This window comes from Podarcis pityusensis (assembly GCF_964106645.2).
Source record: "Podarcis pityusensis genome assembly, chromosome: 3".
In the NCBI taxonomy this organism is placed as follows: Eukaryota; Metazoa; Chordata; class Lepidosauria; order Squamata; family Lacertidae; genus Podarcis; species Podarcis pityusensis.
In genome coordinates this window covers 12,376,916-12,393,401 of record NC_138026.1, presented here as the reverse complement: position 1 = coordinate 12,393,401, position 16,486 = coordinate 12,376,916, and the positions used below count along the sequence as shown (strand labels likewise).

The 16,486-nt window shown below is 44.2% G+C and overlaps 1 protein-coding gene across 11 annotated transcripts in view; it reads right to left on the bottom strand.

Moving 5' to 3' along the window:
- Positions 1-16,486, bottom strand: part of PLCB4 (phospholipase C beta 4) — a 235,918-nt gene that overhangs the window by 175,899 nt on the left and 43,533 nt on the right. For all 11 annotated transcript variants that reach the window (XM_080998990.1, XM_080998986.1, XM_080998985.1 and 8 more), the window contains exon 2: positions 11,709-11,764. The gene's annotated coding sequence lies outside the window, so the exon portion shown is untranslated. The remainder of the gene's footprint in view (positions 1-11,708; positions 11,765-16,486) is intronic.

Sequence of the window (16,486 nt, the reverse complement as noted above, 5' to 3'; positions counted from 1 at the left end):
TCTTTGATTCTATAAGATCGATTCTGCCCTTCAAAGGAAGTCAAACTCAACCTGCCTGTTCTCTTCCCGCTTGAAGAGAATCAGCTTGTCCTAGTCAACTGTTTATATTAAGCAACATGCACTTATATTTAGGAAATAGTAGCTAGGGAGCTTGATGTAATGTTTGTTGTTGTTTTTTTAATGATCTTCTGACAACGATGTAGACCGTGATTTAAAACCAGCCCAACTTGGAGGTGTGGTCAGGAACAGGGCCTAAGCAAAACAATTTCAATTGCATTTATTTAATTAGCAATCCTTGGCATTTCATCCCCTATTATCTCAAAACGTGAACGAGCAGTGGCAGCATATTTTCAGGGCTCTCTCTGGTGCTGCAGCCTCACTTCATTCTGCAGGCAAAGATAGAGATGCCATTTCCCTTTGCAACAAATGGCAGGCAACCCAGGCACCAACTCTATAGGGCCGAGGCGTCTTCCATCCCCTTAATAACTGTGGGGAGGGGGCCAGGCCCCCTCAATGTTGATGAGGCGTGTGGCCTCCTCCCGACGATGTGACGTCGAACGCATGACATCACACACATGCAGTGCATTCTGGGCCCCCTCAATCATGGGCACAAATCAGCACCTCTGATAGGTTTTGGAAAGGTGGGGGGGGCTTTTGGACCCTGTTGCACTCCCTCCCTAAGCCAGGCAGAAGCTTCCCCTGACTTTGGGAAGGAGGCACCAGGCTACAATACTTTAATACTCCAGGAACATTTAGTGGACCAGCCAAGTCAGTTGGCAGCACGCCACTGAAATCTATGGCTTAAATAACCAGGTATCCCTTAACACTCAGATACATAAAGTGATGCCATGTAACCACAGAACTGAACTTAATTGAAAAGGATACCCTGGAGCACCTTCTCTCATGAAGCCACCAGGCCCTTCCCTTTGCACATACTGTGGGCCCCTTTTTATGTCAAGTCCCTATTGATTTTGCAAATTTATATTCTACCTCGTCACAAACTTTGAAGTGGCTTCCAATAACTCACAGGGAAATGTAATACTCTTAAGCAGCAACCCTTAGGAAAACCAAACAGACCATCAACCCATTTTTTTAAACCCATCGTAAAAGCTACTGTAAAACAGTCAACACTACAATTGCGGCCACAGGGCTTCTGTGTGTTGGCCTTCATCCATTCGACCCCTGGAGAAGTGATGTAAGACAGACAGCTACACTTGTCCTAGATGTTTTGCTAAGGAGCTCCAATGCTATAGATCACATCAACCGACTGTTTCATATAAATGTTAAATAGTACTGGAGAGAACACAGATCCCTATGGGACACAGCACAGAAAGGATGAAGCTGACACAGGCATTCCACAGGTGCATCCATCCCAACAGAAATGAACTAATTGAAATTGAAATACTTTATTGTCACTTGTACAACTTGTATACAGTGAGATTACATGAGCACCCTCCACTCAGCTCTCTTAGTCTTAATTCCCCTCATTTACTAACGCATACCCACCAAACCCGAAAGTCAGTTGCCCTGTTGTTATCTTTTCATTCAGCAGCCTAACAACCCATGGATAGAAGCTGTTCTTTACCCTGTTGGTGCAACTAATCATGTTTCTATATCTTCTGCCTGAGGGCAAGAGATCAAAAAAGTGCCAGCCAGGGTGTGAATCATGCCTGAGAATTTTCCTCACTCTCCTGAGGCAACGTTCTTCTGCTATTTCATCCAGCGGATTCACGGGACGGCCCATAATATCTTGTGCTGTATTCACCACCCTCTGTAGGCACTTCCTGTCAGTTGATGTCAAACCAGCATACCACACCGTGATGCAGTATGAAAGGACACTTTCTATTGTTGACCGGTAGAAGGAGATCATCAAATGTTGATTGACATCATTCTTCTGCAATACTCTGAGGAGATGGAGTCTCTGTTGGGCTTTCTTAACCACCTGGGTTGTATTGATTTTCCAAGTTAGGTCTTCACTGAGATAAACTCCTAGGAATTTAAAGGAAGAGACTCTCTCCACACAGCCCTCCCCGATGTACAGTGGGGCTAGTTCTCCTCTCTTCCTCCGAAAGTCCAACACCATCTCCTTTGTCTTGCTGATATTAAGGTGCAAGTTGTTCCCTAGGCACCATAATGAAGGGTTAGATCCAGGGCTGCAGTCAAAAGAGTAAAATGAGGCCACCACCCTCCCATCAAGCTATACCATTCTCAAGGCTGACCACATTATTCTGCCACCCGAAGCAGAATACCTCACAAGCACCTCTCTCCGGGAGTAAAAATATAGCAATGTTAAATTAACTAATAAGTTGCTAGGTTCGGTTTGAGTCCAGCCGAAAATTAGGTTTGAAATTGGGCCTGGCTGCAACTTGATCGTTGCCCTTTAAAAGGCAGCAGCAAGCTGCACCCAGGTCAAAGCAAATTAGACAAAAGATGAACCAGCCCCTTCCATTCTTTCTTCACAAGAGTCAAAATAGCACATTATGACTCTCCAAGCCCAAACCTGCTAAAACGTCTGTCTTCAGTATTAAGAGCAACTGCCAGAATCGTCCTCAGTGTGCAACCTGCTGATCAAACTTTACTTTATGTGGGACAGCTCAGTTGGTAGAACATGAGACTCTTAATCTCAGGGTTGTGAGTTGGTACCTCATTCTGGCTTAAAAGATTCCTGCATTGCAAGGGGCTGGACTAGATGACTCTCGTTGTCCCTTACAACTCTACAATTCTAGGACACACTTATGGCCCAAAGACTGATGGTTTACATTTTTTAGTGCAGAAAGCATTGATCTGATGTGTAGAGATCTTTCCTATCTAATTAATTCAAGAGAAGAAGAAGAAGAAGAAGAAGAAGAAGAAGAAGAAGAAGAAGTTTGGATTTGATATCGCATTTTATCACTACCCTAAGGAGTCTCAAAGCGGCTAACAATCTCCTTTCCCTTCCTCCTCCACAACAAACACTCTGTGAGGTGAGTGGGGCTGAGAGACTTCAGAGAAGTGTGACTAGCCCAAGGTCACCCAGCAGCTGCATGTGGAGGAGCAGAGACCCAAACCCGGTTCACCAGATTACTAGTCTATCGCTCTTAACCACTACACCACACTGGCTCTGGAAGGGTTCTGGAAGCTTCTCTATGTGAAATAAACAAGGAGAAGATTCATGGTGTTTGGGTTATTCCTTCAGAGAAGCTGAGTACAGCTGGTTTAAATTGGTTCTCTTATCTCTTCTGTCAAGGTCATGCTGACTATAAAAGTAGGGCCAGAAGGAGCCAGGGTTTCTCTTTCTTTCTTTCTTTCTTTCTTTCTTTCTTTCTTTCTTTCCCTCCTAATGTGGTGTTCTGTACATAGTATGCTTAGTGCTAAGGTTTAGACTTATTGTAAATTAATGTAATTTTAAGTTAAGTCTGCTGCAACTGGATTTCTTATGGACAGTGCCAATCCTGAATGTATTGGATTTGTGACCATTTTCTTCATTTGCCTTCAGTAGCAGTAAAGCTCTGCTGGGTGAAAGACAATTGCTGCTGGTCTATTTTTCGGGAATCCTGCAACGTGTTTAAGTTTTTACTCTGCTAACTATATGTCAGAGTTCTGCGGTGGATCATATTGAGTAGAATTCCATGGCAATAAAAGTCCCTAAAATTCTCCAGGTCTCACTTTGAAATTACAGGATGAGACCTTTGGAAGCAGAGATGGAAATGATATGAAGCAAATTTCCATCGCCAACATAAATCAGTCCAAATAAAGCATATAAACCTGCTATCCTAGCTTGATCACTGAGATTATCTACAGTTCCATCACTGGTAGTTCTCCAAATTGGCAAGACTAGCTTGACATCAACATGAAGCCAAGCCTTTAGTGTCATCAGCCGAGTTCTTTGGAAGGATCTTCCAACAGAGATTCAGCCTTCTGTTTTAACCTTTAAGTATTTCCTGAAAACATTTTAATGCTACTAGGCTTATGTAAAGGTAAAGGGACCCCTGACCGTTAGGTCCAGTCGCGGACGACTCTGGGCTGCAGCGCACATTTCGCTTTACTGGCCGAGGGAGCCGGCGTATTGCTTCCGGGTCATGTGGCCAGCATGACTAAGCTGCTTCTGGCGAACCAGAGCAGTGCACGGAAATGCCGTTTGCCTTCCTGCCGGAGCGATACCTATTTATCTACTTGCACGTTGACGTGCTTTTGAACTGCTAGGTTGGCAGGAGCAGGGACCGAGCAACGGGAGCTCACCCCGTTGCGGGGATTCGAACCGCCAACCTTCTGATCAGCAAGCCCTAGGCTCTGTGGTTTAACCCACAGCGCCACCCGCGTCCCTAATATGTAGTCTAATACTAATAGTTAACTGGAGGTCTGTGATTTTCCATTTTTATGTGGCTTTTATCACATAGATATAACCGCTTTGATTTTTTTTTATTTAAAAAAATGAAATTGTGGGATACAAGTATTTTTTATAAATAAATAGCGGAAGGGGGCACACAAGCCCAAGCCTCTCTAGGCTCATTCGTGTCCCACTAAACTATAGCTCACCCCGACATCTGAAGAAAGCCAATACAGTGATACCTTGGGTATTCAAACGGCTTGGCTCCTGAACAAATCAGCTCCCAAACACTGCAAACCCAGAAGTAAGTTGTTGAATAGTGGAAAAGATGGACAAAGGACACAGCTCTGTTGGATTCACAGCTCTTTATTGCAGCAGTTAGAACTTCTCCTGGAATCAGACTGACTGCAACCTAGCTGGCTGTTTTATATAATACTAAGCAACTTGAAACAGTAATAACTCACAACTAGCTAACCAATCAGGAGCAACAGTTTGCAATCCTTCATTTACATACTGGTGGCCCTGAGTGAGAACTGCCACTAATCTTAATACATAACATAAGTGTTCCAGTGTGTGAATGTTTTTTGGGAGCCGAACATCCGACGTGACTTCTGCTTGAGTGCAGGATGCTCCTTCAACTAATCGGAAGCTGCACCTTGGCTTTTGAATGGTTTCAGGAGTCGAACGCACTCCTGGAACAGATTAAGTGTGAGAACCAAGGTACCACTGTATGTCTTTATGCACTGTATTAGACTGATTGTTTTTCTTCCAAACTCACTTACCACAATGGCAGCACTGTCCCCAACCCCCCGGGGGTACTCAGGGGTACGCAGAAATGGCACCTTTTTTTTCTAGAAGAAAAGCACTGGTTATGAGTGTGCTGCTTGCTGTAACAACTTCATGGTGAGTTCCGGCACCCTTTTTCCTATCACTGCGCAAAGGTACATTTTTATCTATTTTTGTCTGCCTGACATTATTTTAAAAACGATAGAAGCCTGAATTACGCATGCAGCCAATTTGCTGGGCAGCTGGGTCGTGTAGTTCAATTAAGGGAGCTGCTGCTGCTTAATTACTGCTTGCTTGGCAGCTCTCTGTTACCAGAGACATTACCAGTGCTGTAAAACCATACATTGCTTTTAAATCCCCAATACAGTGGTACCTCGGGTTACATACTTAATTCGTTCCGGAGGTGCGTTCTTAACCTGAAACTGTTCTTAACCTGAAGCACCATTTTAGCTAATGGGGCCTCCTGCTGCCTCTGCGCCGCCACCGCACGATTTCTGTTCTCATCCTGAAGCAAAGTTCTTAAACCGAGGTACTATTTCTGGGTTAGCAGAGTCTGTAACCTGAAGCGTATGTAACCTGAAGCGTATGTAACCCGAGGTACCACTGTATACAGTCAAACCTTGGTTCCCGAACGCATTGTTGCAGAACAAAATAGCTCCTGAACACCACAAAACCCGGAAGTCAGTTTTCTGGTTTGCGAACGTTTTTCAGAAGCTGAACATCCAACACAGTTTCTGCTTGAGTGCAGGAAGCTCCGGCAGCCAATCAGAAGCCGGCCTTGGTTTTTGAACGGTTGCAGGAGTCGAACGGACTCCCGGAATGGATTAAGTTCGAGAACCAAGGTACCCCTCTAACACAAGGACCTGCAGAAGGACCTCTTTGTTTCCTTAGATCTAGAGGTGAGACTTCTGCAGTGTGGATTTTCTATTCAGGGTGTTAAAAAAAAAAACAGTTTATGTGCAAAAGGGTCATTAGTATGCAGATCACTAACCGCTTGTTTTATGAGATAGCTTGCTTGGGAAAGTCTCCTCGCTGGAGAAGAAGGGAAAATTAACCATCCAGGGGATAAAGTTGTAGCATATTTAGAGGGGGTTCCAGGGAGGGAGGAAGCAAAGGCAAAGAAGGAGTGGGAGAAACAGGAATTAGGCTGTGGGCAAACTTCACCACGGTGACTTAGGCACAGCTTGAGAGGAAGGAAAAGGCAGCAATCTGAGGTCTAGCCACCCCAGTGGCAAATCAAGGGGAGGGGTTTAACTGATGGGGAAGAGAAGCGAATTGCTCACCTGATAATAAAGGGATTAATAGGGAAGTAAGACTGCTTAAATAAATAGATCTCAGAAGGGCTCTGAGGATGGGAAGAGCTCTAAATGCACCAGAGTGAAGAGCTCACCAGGCAGGGAAGCCCTGGGTTACATAGTGGGAGGGAGACGCAGGTGGCTCTGTGGTCTAAACCACTGAGCCCCTTGGGCTTGCCGATCAGAAGGTTGGCAGTTTGAATCCCTGCTCTGTCCTAGCTCCTGCCAACCTAGCAGTTCAAAAGCACACCAGTACAAGTAAATAAATAGGTATCACTGCGGCGGGAAGGTAAATGGCATTTCCGTGAGCCCTGGCACTCATCACAGTGCCTTGTTGCTCCAGAAGCGGTTTAGTCATGCTGGCCACATGACCCAGAAAGCTGTCTGTGGACAAACGCTGGCTCCCTCAGCCTGAAAAGCGAGATGAGCACCGCACCCCATAATTGCCTTTGACTGGACTTAACCGTCCAGGGGTCCTTTACCTTTACATAGTGGGAAGGGATAAGCTCTCACACTGCTCTTATTGTTAATTTGATTAAATAGGTGTATTTAACTGGAACACTGCTATGTGTGCACTGCATCCTGCAACTCTCGAGATCCATTTTAACACAACTCGGGCTACAAATAGAGCTAACAAGATAATAAAAACAATTTTGTCCCCTTTTGCAGGCCAGGGACATACACACAGACACTTCACACACACACACACACGCACACACACGGAGAGGGGTACAATTCACTGGGGAGCAAAAGTTTTTCACAAGACATTGCACACTTTTGGCTCAGCCCCAATTAGATCTATAGTTGTACTGAAGGAAAGTGCTTGCAAAACCAGACCGAGAAGAATAGTTTTTTTTATAACCAGATTAAGGAAGAATCACGGCGATGGGCATTCCTGCTGGCCAACTGGCATTGCAAACGCATCAGACGGCATTGCAACAGACACAGAGAAAGTCCTGCCAGAGGGCTTTGCTTGATAATGCCGCATCTTGGCAGCACCCAATCGGAGGCACCGGCGGGCTGGGGGGGGGGGAGGCCCACTGAGAAAGCTTTTATTGCAGGAGACTGTGTCACTGAGCTCCTGGTTGCTGCTCCTCTCTGCACAGAAGGCTCAGCAGATGTTTCCCGGCAGTTTGCTTCCCAAATCAGATCCTCTGTTCCAAACCCAACCTTTTTTGATACACTTTCGCCTCTGCGTTTCACTGCTTCCTCCTCAAGTTTTACTAAGCTGCTCTTTTGTTTTTAAGACAGCATTTGATTTTTGTTTGATTTTAGGACCCTCGTACCTACGGGACCGCCTCTCCTAGTATGTCCCACAGAGGACCTTACGGTCTTTAAAGAAGAACATACATTTAAAGAAGATTGGAAAATGTTTATTAATTATATGGAGGGAAACTTGTGTATATTTGAAAACGTAGACAGCATTAAGATAAATTCAACAGTGTAAATAAGTGTAAATTTAACAGTGTAAATAAGTTTTGATGGATGTAATAATGGAATACTGAATCGTTTAGTTACATAAAATACGCAGGGATTTATGTTATACAAAATGAACCGTAGAAAGAGAAGAAGGGAAGTCATTGATATTTTAAGGTTGTTTAAATGAATTTTATAAAACGCAAAACAGAAAAATTAATAAAAATTATGAAAATTATAGAACTACTGGCTTAAACCACTGGTGTGTTCTGCCAGTGCATGCTACTTTTCTGCTTTTCTGCCTTTCTGCAATCTGCCGCTGCAGCGGTACCTCTTTATCTACTTGCACTGGTATGCTTTCGAACTGCTAGGTTGGCAGGAGCTGGGACAGCAACGGGAGCTCACCGCGTCACGGGGATTCAAACCGCCGACCTTCTTATCAGCAAGCCCAAGGGGCTCAGTGGTTTAGACCACAGCACCACCCACGTACCTAGATGGGCGTGGCTCTGGTTGACTCCATAAAAGAGCCGAGTCATGCAGCCATTTTCTCAGTCTTGATTTCCTTGCTTCACTTGCTCACTTGTCTTGCTGTTATTTTGCTGCCATGCTGCTCTCCTGCAGCCATTTTGTCTTCTTAATGTCATTTTGCTGTCTGCTGACTCTCAGCCAGCAGCACATGAGTTTAGTCTCTGTTTGAGATGAACTCACTCTTTATGTAACTACTATGTAAAGCCTGCCTTTCAGGGATCAAATTGTGAACTGAAATGTGAGTCAAGTTTTTGTTACTTTAGTCAGAAAGACTCTTGTGTCTTTATTCTTTTAAGAGGGATTAAAGGGGACACCATGATATAATCTTAACTAAGAGATTCAAAGAAATCTGCAAACTAGCTTCCAGCTATATTGAAGAAGAAGAAGAAGAAGAAGAAGAAGAAGAAGAAGAAGGGGAGGAGGAGGAGGAGGAGTTTGGATTTGATATCCTGCTTTATCGCTACCCGAAGGAGTCTCAAAGCGGCTAACATTCTCCTTTCCCTTCCTCCCCCACAACAAACACTCTGTGAGGTGAGTGGGGCTGAGAGACTTCAAAGAAGTGTGACTAGCCCAAGGTCACCCAGCAGCTGCATGTGGAGGAGCAGGGAAGCGAACCCGGTTCACCAGATTACGAGTAAACTGCTCTTAACCACTACACTACACCACACTACACCACCATATTGGTGTGAGTGAAGGAAGCATAATACCTATCTAAGATATCCTTTCCTACTATCCATAACATTCCTACACTTCCATGCTTTTTCTGTCTGCTGGACATATTTCTAATGAAAGGGAGTCACTGAAGAGTCAGCTGTCACCATTTATGAATGAGAAAACAAGAGAGAGAGAGAGAGAGAGAGAGAGAGAGAGAGATTTTTTAGGAGAGCTGTAGTCACTCCCAAAACTAAATTTAAATAATATTATTTTAAAAACGCTAAAAGTAAAGTAAAATTAAAAAGTTACCTTCTGCAAACCCCTGTCCACACATATACAACTAGGATCTACTGAGCCAAAAACACCAGCTTCCCAGGTGTTTGGGCAGTATCAGGTATGTGGCAAAACTTAAAGGTATATCTAATTATTGCTGGGCCACCTTCCATTGCCAATGGGCTGGTTTGTTGGCTTGACAAGTACCAAATCACACAGGCCTGATTGACAGAAATCAGATGGAATTTGTACAACAGACACAAATTGCCCTTCCGTTACAGAAATTGCCAGAAGCATCCTTCAGCAACTAAACTGCTCCGTCATTCTGTAACACAGAATTATTCTGAACTTTATGCAGACACCTCGAGTCTCATTTGGCGACAAGCATGCAAAATCCAGCTACATTCTTTGGACTGATGAATCCTTCCCCCCTGCCATCTCTTCTTTTAAATCCCCAGTACGCAGACTTCGTTCCTGCTAGGCACATCAAATTCAGTAAACATCTAAAATACTAATGAGATGCCGTTCTATTCTGGCATGTTTTATATTTATATACATATAAATGAAAACCTACTCAAACACACACTGGTCCAAGGTCTGCACGTCACATTAAACCACAGCATTAAAAAAAACAACAACCCAACTATAGTTGAATGTGAATGGGTATCAATTCCTGCTCAAAAATTTCCCATGGTGCACCTCCCATTCTCCTGTTGTTATGCCACAAATGAAACAAGCCAGAGTCTGGCTCGCGGTGTCATCTTGGGCTTGTCATATGTTTCACACCAGCCTCTGAGAAAATCGCAAGCAAATAGCCAAGAACAAACCTCGATTACTGTTCATTGTTTGGAGAGAAACAAACCAAGAGCGAGGGTTCAGACAACAGGACAAGCCAATCTCTGGTTTGTTTCATCTGCAGCATGATGGCAGTAAGAGTGGAGGAGGAACACTGCAAGAATTTTTAAGCAGCATGCTTAAAATAGTACTCATGCTCAGTGAACCATAGTTTGTTTCAAACCACAGTTTAGTGTGATGTGAGAACCAGGCCACTACCTACAAAACCTTCACTGCCTCAGGCTTTCAAATCCCACTGAGCGGCAAAACCTAATTCTTAACCAGGGTTGAAATGCACAGTGGTGAATTGTGTGTGAAGCACAATCTGTAAGAAGCCAAACTTGAAGAGCTGGACACATACACATTTCTTGATTACTTAAAAAAATAATAATAATAAAAATGCAGGTTTAGGGGAGCCAATCTGGATCGGGACCTGGAAAGGGGGCTTAAACCTTTTTCCCCCTGCCACAATTCTGATCCAAATTGTGGAACTCAAATTGGAGCTCCCCGCTGCAGTGCAAACAAGTGCAGGAAGTCTGATCTGGAACAGAAATGCAAAGGGTTCCCTATCTGCCTGCCTGCCTACACACACACACACACACACACACACACACACGGGTCCCAATTTTAAGTTGACAAACTGCAGGCACAGGGGAGTCAATCTGGGAGGGGAGGCAGAGCTGCACATCCACAATTTACTTTTAAAAAGCAGCTGATGCCTCATCCAATAAGGTAGAAAACTAGCTACTGGAGATTTGGGGGAAGTTGCCCCTGAAGATACTGCTGAACTACATCTCCCATCAAGCCTAGTCAGCACAGACAGTAGTTATGACTGAAGAGAGCTGTAGTTCAACAGCTGGAGAACCAAAGGTTCTCCCCTCCTTTTGCTTCAGCTGCAAAACATACAGAAATAGGGCAGCTTTGTATTCTGTGTATTCAGAAACAGAGGAGCAAGGAAAGCAGAGAATGTTGGTTTCAACCGTTCCTAACAGCCCCCAATTATATTCCAGAAACATGGGAGATTACAAGGGGTCAAAAAAAAATGGATGTACTGTGCCATATTAGAAGCAAAAAATCTTGCTTTGATGAATTCGAAGAGCCACAAAAAGATTCCATTGAGCACATGGATTGATAATATGGACAGACTAGCTACATATGAATGAATTGCATGTCGACACAAATTAAGAATGGATAAATATGAAGAAATCTGGAAGGAATATTTAAGTGATAAGACAGACAGTGGTGGGAAGTAGGGGGAGGAGAGGTGGGGAAGTATTGTTAAAAAGGTGTAGTCATAGGTATACCAGTACTCAAGTCTGAATTGTCACGTTGTGTTATTAGTGTTATTGTGGTTTTTGTTGTGCCTTTTGCGGTTGTTGTTTGTATTGAAAAAATGATTAAATAAATTAAAAATAAAAGACAGTAGTTACTACAGAAATAGGGCAGCTTTGTATTCTGTGTATTCAGAGACAGCTTGTTTCAACTGTTCCTAACAGCCCCCAATTAAACCTCTGAGAAAGAAGCCATTTTTTATTTCCACTTCCATGTACCAGGAGGTTCCACCATTTCTCAGTACACTGCAAATTTTCAGTTAGATTACATGAGAGGATACCTACCTTTTCAATCAAGTTCACATCTTAGTAGCTCTCGCTGTGAAGAACAGCTCTTTTGTCTATGAAAAAGAAAAGAAAAAAACAAGAAGCAGTGAAAAATGTGGCACGGTGAAGTTCACAGCACTCTAAATTAAATTGCATTTCCACAATTGATATTTACGGCGCTGTTCAAAACACACAACTTGGGCATCTCCTCATTAATGACATCAAGTGATAGCCAAGGGCACAATCCAAGGTTTAATCGCTGATTGCAACAGGAGTTAAGCATGCACTTAAACCTAATGAAATAAATGAAACGAGGGCAGGCTGGTGTCCCAAGATTTTAGTGCATCCTTAAAACGTAATTTGATCTGAAGTCCGCCAACATTTCACATTGCTCCATGCAGGTCTAACAGCCTGAAAAAAGATGTTGAGAGTGTGCATGTTCAGTCCTTTGCTATAACAATAGCAGGGGATGGGGAGAAAGCAGGACCAGCATTTTAGTCCACAAGGAAGGGATTAACATTTTCCCCAACACGGCAGTCCCACTGAAAATCCTCAGTCACTATCGCCACCCCTGAAATTGTAATTTTTCCCCGGGATGCCTCTGCAGAAAGCAATGGGAACTTTCCTCCTAGGACTAGCTGTAGATTGGGTGAGTGCAGTGTGGACAAAGCGTTCCTTTGCATCACAGTCTAGGTCTTGCTTGCTTTTTCAGTGGGGGGGCGCAAACACATGATCGCTACAGACACATTAACCTGCCTCCACACATAGGACGTCACCTTCCGCTTCAGCTCCAAGCTGATGTTTGTGAGCCTTTTACCTGTCCATTTCTCTGCCCAGCTCCTCACATCTCAATTCTGTTTGTTTTGACCGCAAACTTCCATGCAACTTGCTAGTATTCAGCACCATTAATGAAGAAGAAGAGTTTGGATTTGATATCCCACTTTATCACTACCCTAAGGAGTCTCAAAGCGGCTAACAATCTCCTTTCCCTTCCTCCCCCACAACAAACACTCTGTGAGGTGAGTGGGACTGAGAGACTTCAAAGAAGTGTGACTAGCCCAAGGTCACCCAGCAGCTGCATATGGAGGAGCGGGGAAGCGAACCCGGTTCACCAGATCACGAGTCCACCGCTCTTAACCACTACACCACACTGGCTAGATAAGCATCTGGGCTGTGGCCTGGGAGACCAGGGTTCAAATTCACACCCAGCAATGAAGCTCACTGAAGGACCTTGGGCTAGTCACAGTCTCTCAGCCTAACCTGCATCACTGGGCTGTTGTGAAAATAAAATGGGCAGGATGGCATATTGTGTTCCGTGCTTTGAGCTCCTTGGGGGAAAGGCGGACTGTAAATGTAAAAATAAAATAAAAAGCACATGAATTCAAACTGTACCCCAGTTTCATTTTCACGGAGTGCTCAAAAGCCAGCTTCATCCAAGTTAGGTACTCCCAAACTTAGTTGAGTAGCACATGCCCAAAGCAATAACTGGAGTGCATCCTTTGCTGTCCAAAAAAATAATACTGTAATAGCACAGAAAGCTGGGGCTGAGTCAAATTACATCCTGGAGCTTTGCAGCCCCCTTTCAGAGGCTGCCAAACAGGATGAACAGGCTCCTTTCAGAGATGCAACAAGAATACCCATCTCCCTCTGTCCCTCTGCTGCACTGCAGCCTTGCAGCGCAGGGCTGGAAGCAAGACAAGTGCACTTTGCCTGAGAGCAAGGCTCTCTCTCCTGTGCTGAAGTCTTGCAGCATGACACTGAAAGAGAGCAAGCATCACCCTGTTGCCTTGGCAACAGGGAGATGTGAGCTTTAAGCACCCTTCCACAGCTCCTCGCCCAGAGCCAGAAGCTTCTCCAAGCCAAGATAAAACGGCACGGAGGTCCACGGCAGTGCATTGCCGTGGTTGTGCACAACCACAGAAGAGGCAAAATGAAATTGCAGGATGGTGGGCCACATTTCGCACTCCAGGATTCCCCCCCCCCTTTCCCCACTCTCATGTGTGGCAAATGCTTCAGCTCCACCTTCCACAAAATAGCTAGCCATGAAGCAGAAGGGCAGAACGAGCTCACAGGCTCTGGGCGAGAGCCTCTACTCAGCATGTAGAAGGTCCCAGGTTCTCTTTTTTCATTTATATAATTTTTATTAATTATTCTGTTTTACAATTTAAAATCCGCATTTAAACATTCTTAAAATATCAATGACTTCCCTTCTTCTCTTTCCATGGTTCATTTTACAATACCATAGTAAAGGTAAAGGGACCCCTGACCATTAGGTCCAGTCGTGGCCAACTCTGGGGTTGCAGCGCTCATCTCGCTTTACTGGCCAAGGGAGCCGGCATACAGCTTCCGGGTCATGTGGCCAGCATGACCAAGCCGCTTCTGGCACACCAGAGCAGCACATGGAAACGCTGTTTACCTTCCCACCGGAGTGGTACCTCTTTATCTACTTGTACTTTGATGTGCTTTCAAACTGCTAGGTTGGCATGAGCAGGGACTGAGCAACGGGAGCTCACCCCGTTGCGGGGATTCGAACCGCCGACCTGCTGATTGGCAAGTCCTAGGTTCTGTGGTTTACCCCACAGCACCACCTGCATCCCAGTACAATACCATAAATCCCTGCATATGTTACAAAAACTAAACCATTCAGTATTCCATTATCAAATCCATCAAAACTTATTTACGCTGTTGAATTCATCTCAATGCTGTCAATGTTTTCAAGTGTACATAATTTTTCCCCATGGTCCCAAGGTTCAATACCCAGCTCAGTCTTCAGACAGGGCTGAGATTAAACCCCAGAAAGCCATTACCTTTCAGTCAAGACAATAATGAGTTAAATGGGCCATGGTCTAACATGGCATAATCCAGCCTCCTATGTCACTGTGGGCCACTGCAGCCCAACCCAGTGCCCTGCAAATAGTGTTAGGCTCTTGACTATTATGGCTATACGTGCTGGAGCTGATGGGAAATGGAGTCCCAACAACATCTAGAGGGCACCATGTTGAGGAAGACTAAAGAAACACCAAATCCCATGGAGAGGATTGTCAGGAGGTTCATATCTCCCACAACAATGAATCATCGTATTGTAGCATGGGAAGGGATCCTGAGGGTCATCTAGTCCAACCCCCTGCAATGCAGGAATCTCAACTACAGCATCCATGGCCATCCAACCTCTGTGTAAAAACCTCCAAGGAGGACTTATACAGTATAAGTCCGAATCAGGTAAGTGCTGGAGATGTAATGAAGTTGAGGGTACGTTTTATTATATGTGGTGGACTTGTACAAGGGTAAAAGAGTATTGGGAAATGATATATAATAAATTGGGGGGGGGGAGGTTTAAAAGTACCTTTCCAAAAAAAAACCCCAAAACAGAGTCCATTTTGTTCGGGATAATTCAGATGGAAATTCCCAGATGTCAAGAAAGGTTATTTTTGTATGCCACTACTGCAGCCCGTGTTTTTCTAGACCAAAAATGGAAAACGAGTGAGGTCCCAATCAAAGAAGAATGGCAACTTAAACTGATGGAATACGTGCAGCTTGCAGATTTAGCATATAGAATAAGAGAACAAGAAGAACGTACGTTTAAAGAAGACTGGAAAGTATTTATTGAATATATAGATGAAAATTATGTAATTTAAAAAATGCTGGTAGCATTAAGATAAATTCAACAGTGTAAATAGGTTTTAATGGATGTAACTATGGGATACTGAATGGTTTAGTGCATGTAAAATATGCAGGGATGTATGTTGTGCAAAATGAACATGGAAAGAGAAGAAGGGAAGTCATTGATTTAAGGTTGTTTAAATGAATATTTTGAAATGTAAATTAGAAGGAGCGTCTCCACCCCCATCGTTCTGCCCAGACACTGAGGTCCAGCTCCGAGGGCCTTCTGGCAGGTCCCTCACTGTGAGAAGTGAGCTTACAGGAAACCAGGCAGAGGGCCTTCTCAGTAGTGGCGCCCACCCTGTGGAACGCCCTCCCACCAGATGTCAAGGAAATAAACTATCTGACTTTTAGAAGACATCTGAAGGCAACCCTGTTTAGGGAAGTTTTTAATGTTTGACGTTTTAGTGTGTTTATAATATCCTGTTGGAAGCCATCCAGAGTGGCTGGGGAGGCCCAGCCAGATGGGTGGGGTATAAGTAATAAATTGGTGTGTTTTTTGTTGTTGTTATAAATATATTTCCATCCCCATTTTCATTAGAAAAATGTTGGAGGGTGTGATGTCCTTATAGACCAAAACAGTTTGGTTGACTGCCACCAGCAATCTTTCCCTCACAACCATTTCTGATTCTATAATGCAGTTGTTTTCACAGCATGGACACATTTTTTAATGCATTGTTCTCATTTGTAAAGGAAAAGGGGAGAGAGAGAGAGAGAGAGAGAGAGAGAGAGAGAGAGAGAGAGAGTAAGCACAGTCACCAAAGCACATCGTCTCCATGGTTTGGCAGCAACAGAACACCAGGACTGGCTCCTCTTGTCAAGTTTCTATGACAAAGCATGATTATGCAATTGACAAATGATAATAGTTCCCATGTGCAGTTCAATATTCGCTTAATTTAAGGCTCTGCAGAGAACAGGCAATCACAAACATGGCCAGAGGGAGATACAGATTTGGGGGGAATGTGAGTGAAAGTGAAATCACTTCTCTTATCATCTAGTTAATGAAGTATGACAGTGACCAGGTCCTTGCAAACGCAGCCATGAAACATAACTGAATTATGTCCCTGGCTGCAGGAAGACTCCTGCCCCCATTACTTATGGAGGAAGATGCAAAAGGCAAGGGGCAGACATCCCTG